Raw genomic sequence first — 20484 nt, 5'->3', positions numbered from 1 at the left:
TTTAAAAGCATTTATTAACAAAACAACAAGTTTTGAAATGCAATTATATACAATGTGATATACTTCAGAGTTCCTATCTCCAATCTGGAGCTGCACTTTTTAGTAAATAAAGCAGTGGGAAACCTGAGATTAGTGAATTATCTAAATATAATTCAGTATCAAAACATTTCATGAATGTTCCTAAAGGTTCTCAAAAGGGCTAACAGTGTGCCAGCTAAAAAAGAAAATGAATATTCACTGCTCCCCACGCCATAATCCCGCCCACCTCTAGGCAATGAAGCCAGCGCCAACCAAAAGGTGGGCGGTATTGATAGCGTGGGGAGCAGTGAATATTCCGGTAGCTGACGTCCGCATGTAACTAGGGGCACATGGCAGTAATGTCATGCGCTGCGCCATTTACATGCTGAAATCACTTGCCGCATCAGAAGAGAACAACGTGCACATGAAGACCGTAGGGATGGTGAGTATATTCATTTATTTTCTTATGTGTGCAGCGTGATGGGGAAATATATACCAGAATGGGCCCAAGTTGAGGGCCATATATACAAGGATGAGGACATATATACTAGGACAAGGGACATATATACCAGGATGGGGATCATATGTACCAGGATGGGATAAAGATTGGCAACATATATACGAGGATGAAGGACATATACACAAGGATGGGAGACACATATACCTGGAAGGGGACCAGGATGGAGGATATTAGTACAGAATTGGGTCATTTTATCCCCGTAACAGTGTCAGCAGCAGATCACCCTCCTTAACAGTGCTTCATGACTACATTTTTTGCGTCAATCTTTTTCCCTATATTCTGCCTTCAAAATCTAGGTGTGTCTTATGGGCCCAAAAATACGATGTTTAAAAAGAGAGAAAATGGTTCTTTCCCTCATCAATTCTTACTTGAGCAATCGTAACCAATTTTTTTATAAAACCCTTTGAATTATGGTACATCATGATGGCTTCTCCTGTGTGACTCATCTGACAACAGGACCTGATTAGTCTTAAAAACATTTGGCAAATTCTGAAAGCAAAAATGGCTCCTCCGCTCTGTTGGTTTTCTGATGTCCGCAAGACTTGATTTACCAGTTAAACATTTCAATTATTCACAACATGAAAAAGGTTCCTTCCCTATGTGGCTTCTTCACATGTTTAACAAGATCTGATTTATGAGAATAACATTTTCCACATTGAGAACATAAAAATGGTTTAATTTGTGTGATATTTTTGATGGTGAACAAGACTTAATTTCATATAAAACATTTACCGCATTCTGGGCATGAAAATGGCTTCTCTCCTGTGTGAGATTTTGATGCACAACAAGTTCTGATTTCCAATTAAAACATTTCCCACACTCTGAGCATGAATATGGCTTCTCCCCTGTGTGATTTTTCTGATATATAACAAGATGTGATCTCTGAATAATACATTTCCCACATTCTGAACATGAAAATGTCTTCTCCCCTGTGTGAGATCTTTCATGCCTAACAAGATCTTATTTCCGAATAAAACATTTCCCATGTTCTGAATATGAAAATGGCTTCTCCCTTGTGTGACATCTTTGATGCCCAACAAGATCTGATTTCCGAATAAAACATTTTCCACACTCTGAACAAGAAAAAGGCTTCTCTCCTGTGTGAGATCTTTGATGCACAACAAGTTCTGATTTCCAATTAAAACATTTCCCACACTCTGAACATGAAAATGGCTTCTCCCCTGTGTGATTTTTCTGATGTGTAACAAGATGTGATCTCTGAATAAAACATTTACCACATTCTGAACATGAAAATGGCTTCTCCCCTGTGTGAATTCTTTGATGCTCAACAAGATCTGATTTCTGAATAAAACATTTCCCACACTCTGAACATGAATATGGCTTCTCCCCTGTGTGAGTTTTCTGATGTGTAACAAGATGTGATCTCTGAATAAAACATTTCCCACATTCTAAACATGAAAAGGGCTTCTCCCCTGTGTGAATTCTTTGATGGTCAACAAGATCCGATTTCCAAATAAAACATTTCCCACATTCTGAACATGAAAATGGCTTCTCCCCTGTGTGAATTCTTTGATGCGTAACAAAATTCGATTTCCAATTAAAACATTTCCCACATTCTGAACATGTAAATGGCTTCTCCCCTGTGTGAATTGTCTGATGTGTAACAAGATGTGATTTCTGACTAAAACATTTACCACATTCTGAACATGAAAATGGTTTCTCCCCTGTGTGAATTTTCTGATGTCTCGTAAGGTTTGATTTCTGAATAAAATATTTCCTACATTTTGAACATGAAAATGGTTTCTCCCTTGTAGGAGCTGTTTCATGTTCCAAATCCCTTCTGTAACTTTTATTTTCACAATTCTGTGATAAATCTGAATTTTGGTCTTGTTTGAAAAGGTCAGATGATAGAGATTTCCGAAGAAGGACTGGAGGTATATCTGGGACAGCAGCATGCTCTTCATATGTAGCATGTGTGATACTTTCATCATCTGTTTTAAATTCTGAAGATATTAGATTTCCATCTGAACTCCCGATACAGTCATCTGCTAAAAAAATAAACAAAATGTTATTATTTAATGATATTATTTTGAAAGTACCAGAAATTAAATTAGGAAACAAATTATTCTGAATTTGTTGTCCAGTTTCGACATCTAAGAGTTACATCTTCGGTAATTGAGATCTCCCATTCCTAGCACCAGTTCTCTGGAATGTGCTATAGTAAATAATCTGATTGATTGTCAACAAGTGACTCCAGGATAATGAGGAACAGGGGGCTCCTATACTGTCCCTCATTATAGGGGACCCTAAGCTATTCTTAACCTATGGATTACCCCTGAAGATGGAGCTGCTGGAGTCCCATGCCTTACTAGTCTCCTGACTAAGGGGAAGGAGTATGATGGAAATATAGAGTAAGACAGATGGGACACATTGCAAACTCACAGAAATAAACAGTGAGAGACTAAGGAGAAAAGCAAGAGCAGAAAGGCAGCAACAAAAAGACAACAAGGGTTAACACCACAACAGCTCACTGTAATAATGCACAACAACCACTGGTAAGTCTGGATTACAACCAGGGCCGGCTTCAGGTTTTTGTGGGCCCTGGGCGGAAGAGTCCCAGTGGGCCCCATAACAACGCAGACACACACATACGTACACGTACATATACATATATAAAGACAAACTCACAAAAATACATATAAAACAGACAAATCTATACATTCATATACACTGACATACATAGATACATATCATACATGCATACAGACACACGGACAGCTCTGCTGCATACATACAGAGACACACACTGCTCTGCTGCATACAGAAAGACACACTTTTCTGCTGCATACATACATACGGACAGACACACAAACACTGCAGCTACATACAGACACACACATACTGCTCTGCTGCATACATACATACGGACAGACACACACACACACACACTGCTGCTGCATACATACAGACACACACATACTGTGCTGCTGCATACATACAGACACACACATACTGCTCTGCTGCATAAATACATACGGACAGACACACACACATACTGCTTTGCTACATACATACATATATACAGACACACACATACTGCTCTGCATCATACATACAGTCATATGAAAAAGTTTGGGCACCCCTATTAATGTTAACCTTTTTTCTTTATAACAATTTTGGTTTTTGCAACAGCTATTTCAGTTTCATATATCTAATACCTGATGTAATATTTCTGGATTGAAATGAGGTTTATTGTACTAACAGAAAATGTGCAATCCGTATTTAAACAAAATTTGACCGGTGCAAAAGTATGGGCACCTTAACATAAAGGTGACATTAATATTTTGTAGATCCTCCTTTTGCAAAAATAACAGCCTCTAATCGCTTCCTGTAGTTTTTAACACTAGAACTACTGGACTCGTAGTCACAGAGGAGAAATACATAGTGCGAAGTAGTCAAAGTGACTACCTCAGTAGTTCTAGTGTTAATGAGTTCCTGGATCCTGGATGAAGGTATATTTGACCATTTCTATTTACAAAAGAATTCCAGTTCAGTTAAGTTTGTTGGTTACCGAGCATGGACAGCACACTTCAAATCATCCCACAGATTTTCAATGATATTCAGGTCTGGGGACTGGGATGACCATTCCATAACATTGTAATTGTTCCTCTGCATGAATGCCTGAGTAGATTTGGAGCGGTGTTTTGAATCATTGTCTTGCTGAAATATCCATCCCCTGCGTAACTTCAACTTCGTCACTGATTCTTGCACGATTGTCAAGAATCTGCTGATACTGAGTTGAATCCATGCGACCCTCAACTTTAACAAGATGCCCATTGCGGGTGAGCCTGGTGAGGTTCACTAAGGGGGAGGAAGATGTCCAACACAGAGGGAGAGCAGGTGGCTGTGGTAGCTCAAGACGCAGCAGCACCGGCCGATGTAATCCCAGTCGCCGTCACCCCAGCCCCCCGCTGTAGCGCCGGTAATGCCGATCACAATGCTGTACATCCCGGGAGCAGAATGGCTGCCGCAGTACTCCGGGGAGTCACATACCCTGAGCGACTTCAGAGAAAGGCTGCACAGCTTGTTCCGGGTGTATCCGCTGACTGAGAGCCAGAAGGTGGGCACATTAATGGGGCAGCTAGCCGGCGCGGCCCAGCGTGAAGTCAAGTCCTGGCCTGATACAGATAAAGGGACAGCAACCCAGATACTGGCCAAGTTAAAGAGTACTTTTGACACCCGCACCGCTGCAGAAATAAAGATGAGATTCTATGGGTGCAAACAACGGGCCACAGACAGCATAAGGGACTATGCCTTAAACTTGCAGGAGGCCCTGAGAGCAATTAAACAGGTGGACACAGAGAGTGTACGTGAAGAAGACAAACTCCTAACCGAGCAGTTCATAGAGGGGCTCCTGTCAGATGCCCACAGGACACAGCTGCGTATCATGGTCCTGCAGAACCCTGCTCTGGACTTTGCAAAGTTTAAGGACCAGGCCATCCGGGTACTGAGAGAATCTACACCGAGTGACCCAGTACCCCTCCGGCCTTGCTATCACGTACCCAGGGGTGGTGCCTGCAACACGAGCCGCTGCAGGGGCTGAGGCGCAGTCCCTGGATAAGGATCCCGCTGCAGAGCTCAGACAGCAGGTCCAGGAGCTGACCAAGACTGTAGCTGCCCTTGCCAGGACCGTGCAGTCTCTACAAGTGACCCCATCGCCTGCAAGAATCGAGTTGGCCTCCAGCCCAGATGACGTCCCATGGATGCGACAGAGGAGGATTCCGCCGACCCGAGGAAAAGATACAGACCGGTATGATTCAACGGGACAACCGATCTGCCGCCGCTGCAGTCAGGCGGGCCATATTGCAAGACACTGTCCTTTAAATGGGCCGAGCCTGGGGCCAGGAGCCAACCCCCAGGTGTAAGGAAGTCCGGCTCAACCCCCAGTCGCAGCAAGTATGTGGGAGGACGCCCGGTCCTTCCTATTGTGCTGGATGGGATCCCTTTGAATGCCCTCCTGGATACGGGGTCCCAGGTAACAACCATCCCTTATAAACTGTACAAAAGATATTGGGCTGATTCAGACATTGACCATGGCCCAGATGATGATTTAACAATTGTGGCCAGTAATGGTCAGCTCTTACCTCAAATTGGGTATAAAGAAGTAACCATTAAAGTGGGGCGGGTAGAATTGCCATGTCAGGGGATGATAACTGTAGATATTGATCGCAAAGAATCTGACCCACTGCTAACCATTGGTACAAATGAGATAGAAAATTGTATTGCCGAAGTGATAATTTTGTTGCAACAGGCGTCTGAAACTGCCAGCTCCGGGCAGCAGCGTGCCCTACAGAGGGAGATCAGAGCCCTGATGAGGAGGCAGCAGGTAGAGCTGGCCGGAGGAGAAATTGGCAGTGTGAGGGTAAGTGACCCCCTCCCTATTGCAATACCCTCAAGAAGTGAAATGTTGATATGGTGTCGGGCAGCAATAGGCCTCAAGGGTCAGGATTACCAGGCCTTGGTAGAACCGGTGTATTCAGACAGTAGGCCTGGAGTCCTGATAGCCAGAGGGGTAGCAGACGTCCGCAAGGGGAGAGTGCCCGTCCGTGTCCTGAATTGTGGGGAGGAGGAAGCCAAATTGCCCCGGTACGCCACTGTAGCAAAACTGTACACTGTCAGCAACAATACCATTAAAGCAGTGGAACCCTTGACCCCGTCCGACCAGGCGGAAGACAATGGCTCCAAGGGGCAGCTGGAAGACTGGTGCCAAAAATTACATGTGGGCACCGACTCCACCCCCTCACACCAAAAGCATGGGGTTTACCGGGTGGTACAGGAGTACGAGCGGGTCTTCAGCAAACACCCCCTAGATTTTGGGCAGGTGAAAGGGGTTAAACATCAAATCCCCACGGGTGATCATCATCCCATTAAAGAGAGATACCGCCCTGTACCCCCAGCACAGTATCAGCGTGCCAAAGAAATGTTATGGGAAATGAAGGAGGCTGGGGTTATCAGAGATAGTTGTAGCCCCTGGGCAGATCCACTAGTGCTCGTAAAGAAAAAAGATGGTACAATGAGAATGTGCGTAGATTACAGAAAAATTAACCGCATTACACATAAAGATGCTTATCCACTACCACTATAGAGGAGTCACCAACAGCCTTAAAGTCAGCTAACTATTTCTCCACCTTGGATCTCACCAGTGGGTATTGGCAGGTTCCCGTGGCAGAGGCGGACAAGGAGAAGACTGCATTCACGACACCAATAGGTCTCTGCGAAATCAATTGTATGCCGTTCGGGCTCTGCAATGCCCCAGGGACATTTCAGAGATTGATGGAGTGCTGCTTGGGCCATCACAACTTTGAAACCGTGCTATTGTACCTGGATGACGTCATAGTCTACTCCAAGACCTACGAAGATCACCTGAGGCACTTAGCAGAAGTGTTTGAGTCCCTGTCGGAGTATGGCCTGAAGATAAAGCCGTCCAAATGTCACCTCTTAAAGCGAAAGGTACAGTACCTGGGTCATGTGGTCAGCGCAGAAGGTGTGGCACCTGATCCGGAGAAAGTCACCGTAATCAAGGACTGGCCAAGACCCACCACGGTAAAGTAGGTGCGGCAGCTCCTTGGGCTGGTGGGCTACTACCGAAGGTTCATTGATGGTTTCACAAAGATAGCAGCGCCTCTTCAAGATCTCCTGGTGGGCCAGCCGAAGCAGGCTAAGAAGCAGAGCCCTCCATTTGAATAGAACAGCCAAATAGAAACATCTTTTGTCCGGCTGAAAGGGGCTCTCACGGGAGAAGAAATTCTGGCCTACCCTGACTACAGCCAGCCGTTTGTACTGTATACAGACACCAGCAACGTGGGACTGGGAGCAGTTCTGTCCCAGGTGCAGGGAGGCAGAGAGAAGGTGATAGCTTACGCCAGTAGGAAGCTTCGGCCCACAGAAAGGAATCCAGAAAACTACAGTTCCTTCAAGCTGGAGTTCCTCGCTATTGTTTGGGCAGTGACTGAACGCTTCAAGCACTATCTGGCATCGGCCAAGTTCACCATCTTCACGGACAACAATCCGTTGACACATCTGGCAACAGCCAAGTTAGGTGCGTTGGAACAGAGATGGATGGCCCGGCTGTCTAACTTTGACTTTACCATCAAGTATCGGGCTGGCAAGAAGAATAACAATGCTGATGCGCTGTCCAGAATGCCTCACTTACCCGAGTCTGGAGAAGACCTGGATGAACTCGAAGAGATAGAGTTACTGGCTTTCCATCACCAAGGTGTTTCCCAGTGTGAGCATGCTGTAGGAGTGAAGCGCTCGAGCCAGCACGAGGTCTCGGTCAACCCATTACTCCACCATAATTGGGAAGAGACACAGAACGGTGACCCGGCCGTGCGATTGGTCAAAGAAAAGCTAGCACAAGCTGAGACCCATCTTAGTCCAGACGCTCCACAAGAAGCCCAGCAGTTGTGGAAGGAGAGGGGACGATTGTTCACCTACCAAGGCATGCTCTGCAAGAGATATGTCAACTGGCGAACGAATGAACTCGTCTGGCAGATAGTGGTCCCACAGAGGGATGCTCCAATGGTCCTAGCAGCTTACCATGATAAAGCAGGACACTTCGGGTGGAAGAAGTTGGAGACCCTACTCCGCGATCGGTTCTACTGGGTGCACATGAGAAAGACGATCGAGAAGTGGTGCCGAGACTGTGGTCCGTGTAACCTGCGGCGGAAGGATGATGCCAGCCAGAGGTCTCCCCTACAGCCAATTGTCACGAAGCAGCCCCTGGAGTTGGTGGCCCTGGACCACGTGAAGTTAACACCAAGCCGGTCAGGCTATGTGTGCGCCCTCACCATTGTGGACCATTACTCTCGTTTCCTGGTAGTAGTGCCTGTGAAGGACCAGACAGCCAGAACAGCAGCTAGAGCATTCCAGGCATACTTTTGTCGGCCTCACGGTTATCCGGAAAGGGTACTGACTGATCAAGGTCCTGCATTTGAGGCCGAAGTGTTCCAAGAGTTCTGTAACATGTACGGCTGTAAGAAAATCCGAACAACACCGTACCACCCCCAAACCAATGGATTGTGCGAGAAGATGAACCATGTGGTTATTGATATGCTGAAGACTACCTCTGGAAGAAAGAAACCAATGGCCAGAGAAGTTACCAGATCTGGTAGACCTGTACAACCATATCCCAGTAAATTCGACCAACTGCAGCCCTGCTTACCTGATGCGAGCAAGACCTGGCAAGTTACCTGTAGACTTTGAGATGGGGACTGTGTCACCTGAAGCGGTTCAGGAGATAGAAGATTGGGATACAGAGCGACAACAGCAGTACCGCAAAGTCCAGGAATGCGTAGAAAGGAGCCTGTCCCAAGCAAGAACGAGACAAGAGCAGAACTACAATCAAACAGCCCCAGCAACTCCCTTAGCACCTGGAGAACAGGTCCTCAAGAAAAAGCGGAGGGCGCATAAATTAGATGATCAGTGGGAGAATGAACCCTACACCATTATTCCCTCCAACTTTGACAATAGTAAGGTATGCCTCATAAGCAAAGATGAAGGCAAGACCTATCAAGCAGTTTCTCGAGACCGCCTGAAAGCGTGCCCTGAACGGTGCAGAATCCAAAAAGAAGTAGAAGAAGTACAAGAAAGTCCCCAAAGTCAAGAAAGAGAGGAAGAGATGATCCAAACAATCCTTGGAAAATTCCCCAAAACTTGGACCCGAATAAACAATGCCATAGTGGTGCCAGTCTTGACGTTCCCGCAGTTGGTGGAGCCAGAAACAGAAGAGGTTCCAGATCCACCTCAAGAACCGTCCGCTCCAACACAAGATGACACGCCAGCAGTAGAACAGGAGGCTCAACCCCCTGCCAGTGGTGAACCTGCTGTACCCTTGGCGAATCTGAGACCCCGTAGGCAACCAACATGCATCCCTGTCAGGGTTAGGCCTACCAATAACACGGGGGGGGGGGGGGGGGGGGGGCAGACACTCCAAGTAGTCAGAGACAAACCCCAGAGCCACGCCGGTCCCAACGTAGCACTCGGGGACAGCCCCCTCCAAGGTATAGAACATAGAAAGTAAAATACCTAACAGAATGTATAGCGTTAGTTGAAATGTTTTGTTTTAGGTGATTAAGTAAATGGACAATTGGGCCACTGGACTATGGGTGGCCAACACCTAGCTGTACATAGTTAGCACCAGTGTGCTCAGCACCCCTGAAGAAAAACCCGTCCGGCGTGCATAGAGTGGGGTCATCAATGCTCTGACGCACGCCCAGAGCCTACGTTGGGGGTTTTATCGCGGCAGGTCCCCCATGGAGCAGTGTAATGGACACCCGGCAGGGAGCCACACTGGACTCTTATAATTGTTTAAGGTTGTAACATGTATGTCTTGTTTTGTTTTCTACAGTCCGGGAGTACTGAATTTAACTAAGGGGGAGTGTGGCGCCCCAGGACCTGGTCGCCACAACAGCATTGCCCTCCCAAAGGGTTAATGCTGAGCCTGGAGGTAATTGGGAGGTCCATTGGCCAGCAAGTTTAACATCCAACGCAGTTCTCCCTCCGGCCAGCAGGGGGAGCTCTGAACCTGGAATTCCAGGGAGCATTCCTTAAGTCTGACCTGAGGGAGGAAGTAGTGTTCAGTCTGTAGAGAGAAGTGAAAGGAAGCAGACGCAGAGTGTGCTGTCCTGTGGATCTGGGGCCTAGAGCTGGAACAGCTTGGCCCAGGGAAGCAGGAGTAGCAGAGAGGCAGAGAAGAGACTCGGACATCGGAGTCTGTGGCCACCAGAGCTTAAAATACTCCCTGGTAGCCGAATCCGAAGGGCAGGAGAGCTGCAAGCATCTGGCCCATAAACAGCCCGAAGGTACAGCTGCAGCATCAGGGCCCGGTGTGGACTCCAGCAGAGAAGCACCAGAGAGGGCCTGCGCAGCCTACCACAGAGGGAAAGGGATGTACCACCGGTCCCAGCAGCAAAGAGGGCCATTGCTGGATTCAGAGAAGCAGGGTCCTATCATAACAAAGAAAAGAACAGGAGTAGGCCTCATACTCAGCTGGCCAGAAAGATCACCCCAAGTACTTCCAGGCCGACCGGATCCCCATCACCACTTGTGACGGTCTCCCAGGACTGGACTGTTCCTAAAGTAAAAGAGGAGAAGGTAAAGAGACTGTTGTTTGTGCCTGGTTCTTTCATTGCCTGTCGGCCCTGCACCGTGTTAGCCACACAACACCATAGACTTTCACGAGCACTAACAGTGTCCCCGGGGCTCCGCTCCACCTGTGGGGAGCAGTACCACCATTGCTGCCGTATCATCACCCCGGAGGCCTCACACAGCAGCGGCGGCTTAATAGCCGCAGATCACAGGTGGCGTCACGAAACAAATACTTTAATTGCTCCCAAGTCACCAGCCATATTAAACTGACACCCACCAGGGCCACGGAGTCGGGCCCCGCCACCACTGACGTCCCCCGGACTAGTCCGACCCGGCACCGGGTGTCCCATAGCCCTGGGGTGGGCGAGTCACGGGCATTGGCCACACAGCCCCAAAGCATGATGGAACCTCCACCAAATTTTACTGTGGGTAGCAAGTGCTTTTCTTGGAATGCCGTGGTTTTTTGCCTCCATTCATAACGCCTTTTTGTATGACCAAACAACTCAATCTTTGTTTCATCAGTCCACAGGACCTTCTTCCAAAATGTAACTGGCTTGTCCAAATGTGTTTTTGCATACCTCAGGCGACTTTGTTTGTGGCGTGCTTGCAGAAACGGCTTCTTTCGCATCACTCTCCCATACAGCTTCTCCTTGTGCAAAGTGCGCTGTATTGTTGACCGATGCACATTGACACCATCTGCAGCAAGATGATGCTGCAGGTCTTTGGAGGTGGTCTGTGGATTCCTTGACTGTTCTCACCATTCTTCTTCTTCTCTGCCTGATATTTTTCTTGGCCTGCCACTTCTGGGCTTAACAAGAACTGTACCTGTGTTCTTCCATTTACTTACTATGTTCCTCACAGTGGAAAATAACAGTTTAAATCTGAGACAACTTTTTGTATCCTTCCCCTGAACAACTATGTGGAATAATCTTTGTTTTCAGATCATTTGAGAGTTGTTTTGAGGAGCCGTTGATGCCACTCTTCATAGGAGATTCAAATAGGAGAACAACTTGCAAGTGGCCACCTTAAATACCTTTTCTCATGATTGGATACACCTGCCTATGAAGTTCAAAGCTCAATGAGGTTACAAAACCAATTCAGTGCTTCAGTAAGTCAGTAAAAAGTAGTTAGGAGTGTTCAAATCAAGAAATTGATAAGGGTGCCCATACTTTTGCACCGGTCAAATTTTGTTTAATTGCGGATTGCACATTTTCTGTTAGTACAATAAACCTCATTTCAATCCAGAAATATTACGCAGTCCATCAGTTATTAGATATATGAAACTGCAATAGCTGTTGCAAAAAGCCAAATTGTTATAAAGAAAAAAGGTTAACATTAATAGGGGTGCCCAAACTTTTTCATATGACTGTACATACATACAGACAGACAGACAGACACACACATACTGCTCTGCTGCATACATACATACATACATGCATACATACATACAGACATACACCTTGCTCTGCAGGGCCCACACACGCGGCTCCGGGGGCCAGCACATACGGCTTCGGAGAGGGTAAGGGGGGGCAGGGCATAGATCGGGTGGGGCAGAAGCCCATACAGTTCACCGGGGCCCATAAATCGGGTAGCGGGTAGGGCACATACAGATCGAGTGTGGGGGAGGGGGGGAGTGTGTCCCACATACCGCTCAGGTCACGGTGGAGAGGCCCACAAAGTGCCGGAGAGAAGCGCTGTTCTGGGGGTCGCTGGCTGGCACTGCGCCTCCTTCATCTGTGGGACTGAGCAGGACGCCGTGCGGTAGCTCCACCCACAGATGAAGGAGGACGCAGCGAACGCTGTGGTCTGCGCGCCTTAAAGGGACGGCAGCCACAGTTTCCTGCCGAGGACTGCGGTCCCCGGAATTCGGCCCGGGGGCAGCAGAACTGAAGAGGCCATGTGGACCCCCCCCAGCTCTCAAGGGCCCCGGCATTTGCCCGGGTATGCTGGATGCTGACGCCGGCCCTGATTACATCACCTCACGAGACCAGTATAGGTAAACTATAGCTGGCAATAATGAAATAGTCCAGCCATCATATACAGAACGGGAGCAAACAATAATTTCTCCTTTACAGCATGTGATCAAAGACATTAACAAGCAGCCCAGCCGAGAATAACTCTTGCTAGCCTGCCCAAGCCTATGGTTCGACGCCTGCGTCTCAATGCAGTGCTCACAGACATCAGAGAAGTTAACATGCAGAGTACCAGAATCTATAATTTCCACAGATCCTGACGCCGCCATGACAGTTGGCAAAACCTGAAAACCTCTCCTTGAAACATTGATCCACAACAGACAAATTCAAAGAGGGGTTTTTTGAAGACAAAAATAAAGACAGATGCTGGAAATTTAACTGGGTTGTCTGGGACTATAACGCTGATGACCCATCCTTAGGCTTTGTAACCAAAGCAGGTAGCAGGGACTTGCTGTCTGTGCAGATAGACATTAGGGCTCCAATTCATCAAGACCGGCGATGTACACTGAAAAATGACGTCAGGGACTGGAGTGAGATTTCTGGCATAGGGAACGTCGCAGTTTGTTATGAATTAGAGAAACGGCATCACACCCTTCTTCTGCCAAGCTCTGCCCATTTTGGCAAAGCTGGTTAAAATTGGCGTGAACACACCCAGACACACCAGCCTGTCTCCTCTTCAGCTTTAGACTCCTGCAATTGAGACCTTTGATTATATGCCCTAATGTCAAAAAGGTCCTTAAGCAGTCCTATAATTGGCAAATAAACACTGGGGCCCCTAGGAGAAAGGGGGACTGTGCAATTGCCCAGTTTGCTCTTAAGAGACCTTTGGTTACATCATGTCACATGACTTTGAAGTCAAAGGTCCTTAAACAATCAACCTCAGAATACAACTGATGTGGTCCCTAAGAAAGTGTGGTCTTGAGAATTTGCGCAGTTTGACTCCTCCTAACGCTGGCCCTGACTGTAACTAAGGCTTACTTTTGGGGTAGGGCTTATATTTCATTCATTCATTCTTCAAAAATCCCATAAAATCGTGCTAGATCTTATTTTTGGACTAGGTTTCATTTTCAGGGAAACAGGGTATTCATGAACCCTCTGCAGGTCTTTTAGTTGCCTTCATAATGACAGAGAGAAGGCACTAGAAACAAACAGAAGGAAAGACCGTACAGTTGAAAAAACAAAACAAAAACAGAGCAGAAAGCCTAAAGATGTAGACACAAAATTAGTGCAGAAAGTACATGAGTAGATATCTCTTACTGGATAGAACTAGAGTTAACACATCCTCAGGAACATCGGGGTCTTCTTGTTTACAGTCCTGTGGGAGAAGAGGACGGGGACATCTCTCTGGTGTTGTCCTCTTACTGGATAGAACTGGAGGAGACACATACAGGGGCTGAATTCATTCCTTACATACAGATAATTATAGGCCGTGTGTATTTAGTCCTGTCTATTACCTGGTGATGTGAGGGTCCGGGGAACCTCCATCATGACGTCCTTGTACAGATCTTTGTGTCCTTCTAAATACTCCCACTCCTCCATGGAGAAATAGACGGAGACGTCCTGACACCTTATAGGAACCTGACACATACAATGATACCGTCACCCCCGATCCCTTCATAGCATTACTGTATAATGTCCCAGCATTCCCAGCAGTGTCACCTCTCCAGTCAGCAGCTCAATCATCTTGTAGGTGAGTTCTAGGATCTTCTGGTCATTGATGTCCTCATGTATCGGGGGGTGAGGTGGAGGCCCCGTGATTGGGCTCAGGGGTCTTCCCCATCCCTCAGACACAGGGGCCTGACAGCGATCACTAGAGGTCTTCTTCACTACTGTGTAATCCTGGTTATGGAGAGACACAGTAATAAATCTTACTCCAGACATTTCCAGAGTCCTCACCTCTCCAGTTCTGTCCATCTGTTATTCCCATAGATAAGAATGATGTAATGTGACGTCATCAGAATCTCTCACCTGTCCAGTAAGCCGGAAGAGGATCTCTAGGGTGAGGTGTAATATCCTCTCCGCCATCTTGACCCTGTCCATATCCATCCTTCACGGGGCAATCAGGAGAATTCTCTTATATAGAAGATCTCCACTGAGAGGATCCGATATTATAAGGACCTGAATGAGAAGGATATTGGCCGATATATAAAATACTGCAGATAATAAGGGAGATAAAATATCATTTGGGTAGGAAAAAAAATTTCAACATGAAATGTGCTATGTAAGTAGTAAAATCGACCGATAAAAGTAGCACATTATTTTTATAGCAATATAAACACAATGAAAAGTGATCAATTATCCATATTGCACCTAGAATGGTATCAATGAAAATGTCGGCTCATCAAGCAAAAAACAAGTCCTCACTCAATTCCATCGACGCAAAAAGAATAATGTTACTGGTGTCGGAAAATGGCGACACAAACTGATTTTTTTTACAAAAGTGATTTTTATTCACCACTAGAGATGAGTGAACCTGAAGTTCAGTGTCCGGTATGAACTCAGACTTTTCCAAGAAGGTGCGGAGATCGGATGCTTTACGTATGTAAACCACTCTCGCGAGCATCGCTGTGCTCGGGTACGCTCGGTGCTCAGCCCGATGTGAGCCGCCTGGAGTGTTTGATCGGCTCACACTGGGGGTAACAACAGTGTGATCGGATGTAGTGTGCACCATCTATTTTTTTCACCGTACTCTGAATTTTTACTTAATTTCCAGCACATTTTATGGTAAAATGAAAAACTGAGTCATCTTCAAAAAAACAATCCTTCATACGACAATGTGGGTGAAAAAATAAAAGAGCAGCACAGCAACAAACAAACATAGCAACGGAGAGGATGGCACAGATGGTTACTGTCTCTGCCTTCTCTATCACTGTATATATAGCTCTGTGGTGCAATGCAGCTAGAACAGCGAGGAACCTGACATCAACACAGATCTCTGTGTGAGAGCCCATACACCATTGCTACTTGCTAACTAATTGTTTGGGGTCTGTTTTTTGGGGGATGGAGGAGGTGTAATTTCTTTTGGGGGTGCCTGCTTTCTTTAATAAAAGTTGTAGTGTACTTTTTAACTTTTTTTAGTGGCTTGTACATTTCCTTATGGAGCCCGCAAGAAGGGTTTATTTTTGGAGTAGGGCTGTTCTGACTTTTGCATTTAATCATCATTCTTTATTATTTGATTTGCTGTACATTTTTTTTACTAAGTTGTACTTTAGCTCCCTCTAGTAACCAAACTTTATCAGCACCAGACTTGCTTTTCATGCCTCTTTTCACCTTCCCTCTGCGGTGCATTCTGGATAGGAAGTCTCCATTTTCTAATTACTCACATACTGAGGACATTCTCCATTTTATCCCCTTGTGATAGCATTGCTGGTAAGGAAATCTATGTTTGTTGCCATCTGCAGCTCTGGATTCTCTCTGCATTTACTTAGTTAGATTCCAGCTGCTTGTACATTTGTATGTACAGTTAGGTCCAGAAATATTTGGACAGTGACACAAATTTCGCGAGTTGGGCTCTGCATGCCACCACATTGGATTTGAAATGAAACCTCTACAACAGAATTCAAGTGCAGATTGTAACGTTTAATTTGAAGGTTTGAACAAAAATATCTGATAGAAATTGTAGGAATTGTACACATTTCTTTACAAACACTCCACATTTTAGGAGGTCAAAAGTAATTGGACAAGGGACTCTAAGGGCTGCAATTAACTCTGAAGGCGTCTCCCTCGTTAACCTGTAATCAATGAAGTAGTTAAAAGGTCTGTGGTTGATTACAGGTGTGTGGTTTTGCATTTGGAAGCTGTTGCTGTGACCAGACAACATGCGGTCTAAGGAACTCTCAATTGAGGTGAAGCAGAACATCCTGAGGCTGAAAAAAAAGAAAAAAATCCATCAGAGAGATAGACATGCTTGGAGTAGCAAAATCAACAGTCGGGTACATTCTGAGAAAAAAGGAATTGACTGGTGAGCTTGGGAACTCAAAAAGGCCTGGGCGTCCACGGATGACAACAGTGGTGGATGATCGCCGCATACTTTCTTTGGTGAAGAAGAACCCGTTCACAACATCAACTGTCCAGAACACTCTCAGTGAAGTAGGTGTATATGTCTCTAAGTCAACAGTAAAGAGAAGACTCCATGAAAGTAAATACAAAGGGTTCACATCTAGATGCAAACCATTCATCAATTCCAAAAATAGACAGGCCAGAGTTAAATTTGCTGAAAAACACCTCATGAAGCCAGCTCAGTTCTGGAAAAGTATTCTATGGACAGATGAGTCAAAGATCAACCTGTACCAGAATGATAGGAAGAAAAAAGTTTGGAGAAGAAAGGGAACGGCACATGATCCAAGGCACACCACATCCTCTGTAAAACATGGTGGAGGCAACGTGATGGCATGGGCATGCATGGCTTTCAATGGCACTGGGTCACTTGTGTTTATTGATGACATAACAGCAGACAAGAGTAGCCGGATGAATTCTGAAGTGTACAGGGATATACTTTCAGCCCAGATTCAGCCAAATGCCGCAAAGTTGATCGGACGGCGCTTCATAGTACAGATGGACAATGACCCCAAGCATACAGCCAAAGCTACCCAGGAGTTCATGAGTGCAAAAAAGTGGAACATTCTGCAATGGCCAAGTCAATCACCAGATCTTAACCCAATTGAGCATGCATTTCACTTGCTCAAATCCAGACTTAAGACGGAAAGACCCACAAACAAGCAAGACCTGAAGGCTGCGGCTGTAAAGGCCTGGCAAAGCATTAAGAAGGAGGAAACCCAGCGTTTGGTGATGTCCATGGGTTCCAGACTTAAGGCAGTGATTGCCTCCAAAGGATTTGCAACAAAATATTGAAAATAAAAATATTTTGTTTGGGTTTGGTTTATTTGTCCAATTACTTTTGACCTCCTAAAATGTGGAGTGTTTGTAAAGAAATGTGTACAATTCCTACAATTTCTATCAGATATTTTTGTTCAAACCTTCAAATTAAACGTTACAATCTGCACTTGAATTCTGTTGTAGAGGTTTCATTTCAAATCCAATGTGGTGGCATGCAGAGCCCAACTCGCGAAAATTGTGTCACTGTCCAAATATTTCTGGACCTAACTGTATATTGTCAGGCTTCTGTATGTATGTTCCCTATTGTATTATACACATGCTGATTGTACATATCTCACTGTTCATAGATTCACCAAATACATTTAGCAACGTTTAATAAAAACAGGGCGAAGTCTCCTTATTAGGCTATGGTGGATAAAGCTTTAGCTGCCTGTCAAGCTTCAGAGGCCTCAGGGCCCGTGTAGGGAGGACAGAACAAGGGTTTATATTTTATGTATACTCAAAAAAGCCCCAAAAATACTACTAGGGCTTATTTTCTGAGTTGGTCTTATTTTCTAGGAAACAGGGTGGAAAGAGCTGACGGTGCTTCCTCCCCCATACACAGAGGATATGGTCACTGATGAGTCATTATGTTACAAGGGAAGGAAGATGAAAATAAAAATAATGAAATACAGAACTAACCCCCCCAGAATGTGTGAAATATAGGAAGATACCACTGTCAATCCAAATCTTATTAGCTCCAATCAGGTAAAAAACAGCCATATATACAAGATATTAAGTGTTACAAAATAGCTAAGAAATATTTACATGTGATCATAAACATAATATGACAGTGTCCGGCTTTCAGTCATAGGGATGGCCCCGATGAAGTTTTAGCCATTGCTCAGTATACAGTGATCAGTGGTTGTATGCTCTCGGCACTGACTGAAAGCAGGTTCTAATGCTGAGCGGCTGTCAGTCACTGCGGGGGGCAGGGTATAAGCTGTATTTTTTGTTCTATAAGACGCACCGGATTATAAGACACACCCCAAATTTCGAGGGAAAAAACTAAAAAAAAACCATGGGGTCCGGTTTATAATACGGTGGTGTCTTACCTGAGGGTGTGGCATCGGTGGTCACAGGAGGCAGGGGCAGTGCTGGAGTAGGCGATGCTGCGGCTGGTGCAGAGGGGGACCCAGATACTCACTGCGGGCTTCGGCGCTGCTCTGTCCTGGAACTCTGCGCTCTGCTCCTTCCTGGGACACCGGGCTCTGCTCTTCTTTGCGCTGTGGCTTCAAAGAAATGGCGGCTAGAGTTGGCGCCTGCTTGAGCTGAGATCTCCATCTGTGCATGTACCGACTCTGGACGCCATTAGTTGAAGTACTCACCGCCCTTGGCCGCCCAGATGCCCGCCATCGTCTGCTACACAGATGCCGGTCTCACAGATGCCCGCTGCCGGCCACACAGATGCCTGCCACCAGCCACACAGATGCCTGCTGCCGGCAATAGAGATGCCCACCGTCGGTCTCACAGATGCCGGACAGTGGCCTTACAGATGTCCTCTACCGCAGGTTGCACAGAGCCCCGCAACTGGCCGCACAGATCCCTATGGCACAGAGGCCCGCAGCACAGCGCACACCATTGCCTCTACCTCCCCCCGGTAAGCTATATTTGGATTTTAAGAAACAGCCCTAATTTTCCTCCCAATGTTTTGGGAGGAAAAGTGTGTCATAATCCAAAAAATACGGTATGTGGAATAACAGGCATTTCCCTTATTTTCCCACCAGTATCGCTCAACATCAGCAATAAAAACTCGATGCTGAAGTTGGTTTCTTATTGGTTCAGTTTCTTATTCGGGGCTGAAGTTGGTTTCTTATTTGGATTTATTTTTTTACAGGTTTAACAACAAACGTAAAACAATTACAATAGTAAAGTAAAATACAGCGAGGAGTTATTTAACCCTTTCTATAACACCCTTCGGTGCCCACTTTGACGCCGATTTTTGTGCCAGTTTTATAATTTTTGTTGCTGCTTTTCAGTGTATTCACATCCGGGCTCCGAACTGCAGTGGATTATATTGTTTTTATTTTTGTTGCTAAAAACCAGTAAACCCCCCCCCAAAAACAGAAAAAATAATAAGATTCCAACTTCAGCGTCGTCATAAAAATAAACAAAAGAGGACGACAGAAACAGGAAAATGAAGCCGAGCAAAGCACGAAAAAAAGACGCAAAAATTACTTGACTGTTCGAACAAGAAAAAAAAAAAGAAATTTCAGCTCCTTAACCCCTTAAGGATGAAGCCAGTTTTGGACTTAATGACTCGGCCATTGTTTGTAATTCTGACCAGTGTCACTTTATGAGGTGATAACTCTGGAGCTTCCTCGGATTTCGCTGATTCTGACATTGTTTTTTCCTCCCATATTGTAGTTCAGGACAGTTATAAATTTAGGACAATAATTTTTGCTTTTATTTTTGAAGAAATCGGAAAATTTCGCAAATTTCAGACCTTTAATTTTTCTGCCCTTAAACTAAAATAGTTAATAAATCCCATTCCCCACATGTCACTTTACATCAGCACAAGTTTTGATACAAAATCATTTTTTGGGGTTAGGAAGTTAGAAGGGGTCAAAGTTCATCAGAAATTTCCCATTTTTTTCAACAAAATGTACAAAACCAGTGTTTTAGGGACCACATCACATTTGCATTTGATGCAGTGATTTTGAGAGGCCAAGGTAACAGAAAATACCCAAAAGTGACCCCATTCTAAAAACTGCACCCCCCAAAGTGTTCAAAACCACATCCAAGAAGTTTATTAACCCTTGAGGTTCTTCACGGGAGCTAAAGCGATGTGTAATGAAAATAAAAATGATAATTTTACCTAAAAATGTTGCTTTAGCTCCAATTTCATTCACGTTTAGAAATAACACAACAAAATGGACTTCAAAACGTATTCCCCAGGTTCTTCTGAGCGCGGTGATATCCACATATGGTCAGAAACCTCTTTTTGGACAAATGGGAGGAGCCGGGACAGAAGGAGCAATATTTGAA

At 45.5% G+C, this 20484-nt stretch overlaps 1 pseudogene; it reads right to left on the bottom strand.

Moving 5' to 3' along the window:
* Positions 1-263: 263 nt before the first annotated feature.
* On the bottom strand, positions 264-14502 carry LOC142259191 (uncharacterized; annotated as a pseudogene).
* Between the last annotated feature and the right edge of the window lie 5982 nt (positions 14503-20484).

This window comes from Anomaloglossus baeobatrachus (assembly GCF_048569485.1).
Source record: "Anomaloglossus baeobatrachus isolate aAnoBae1 chromosome 5 unlocalized genomic scaffold, aAnoBae1.hap1 SUPER_5_unloc_3, whole genome shotgun sequence".
Classification (NCBI taxonomy): Eukaryota; Metazoa; Chordata; class Amphibia; order Anura; family Aromobatidae; genus Anomaloglossus; species Anomaloglossus baeobatrachus.
The sequence above is the reverse complement of the archived record's forward strand: the minus strand, read 5'-3'. Positions and strand labels throughout refer to the sequence as shown.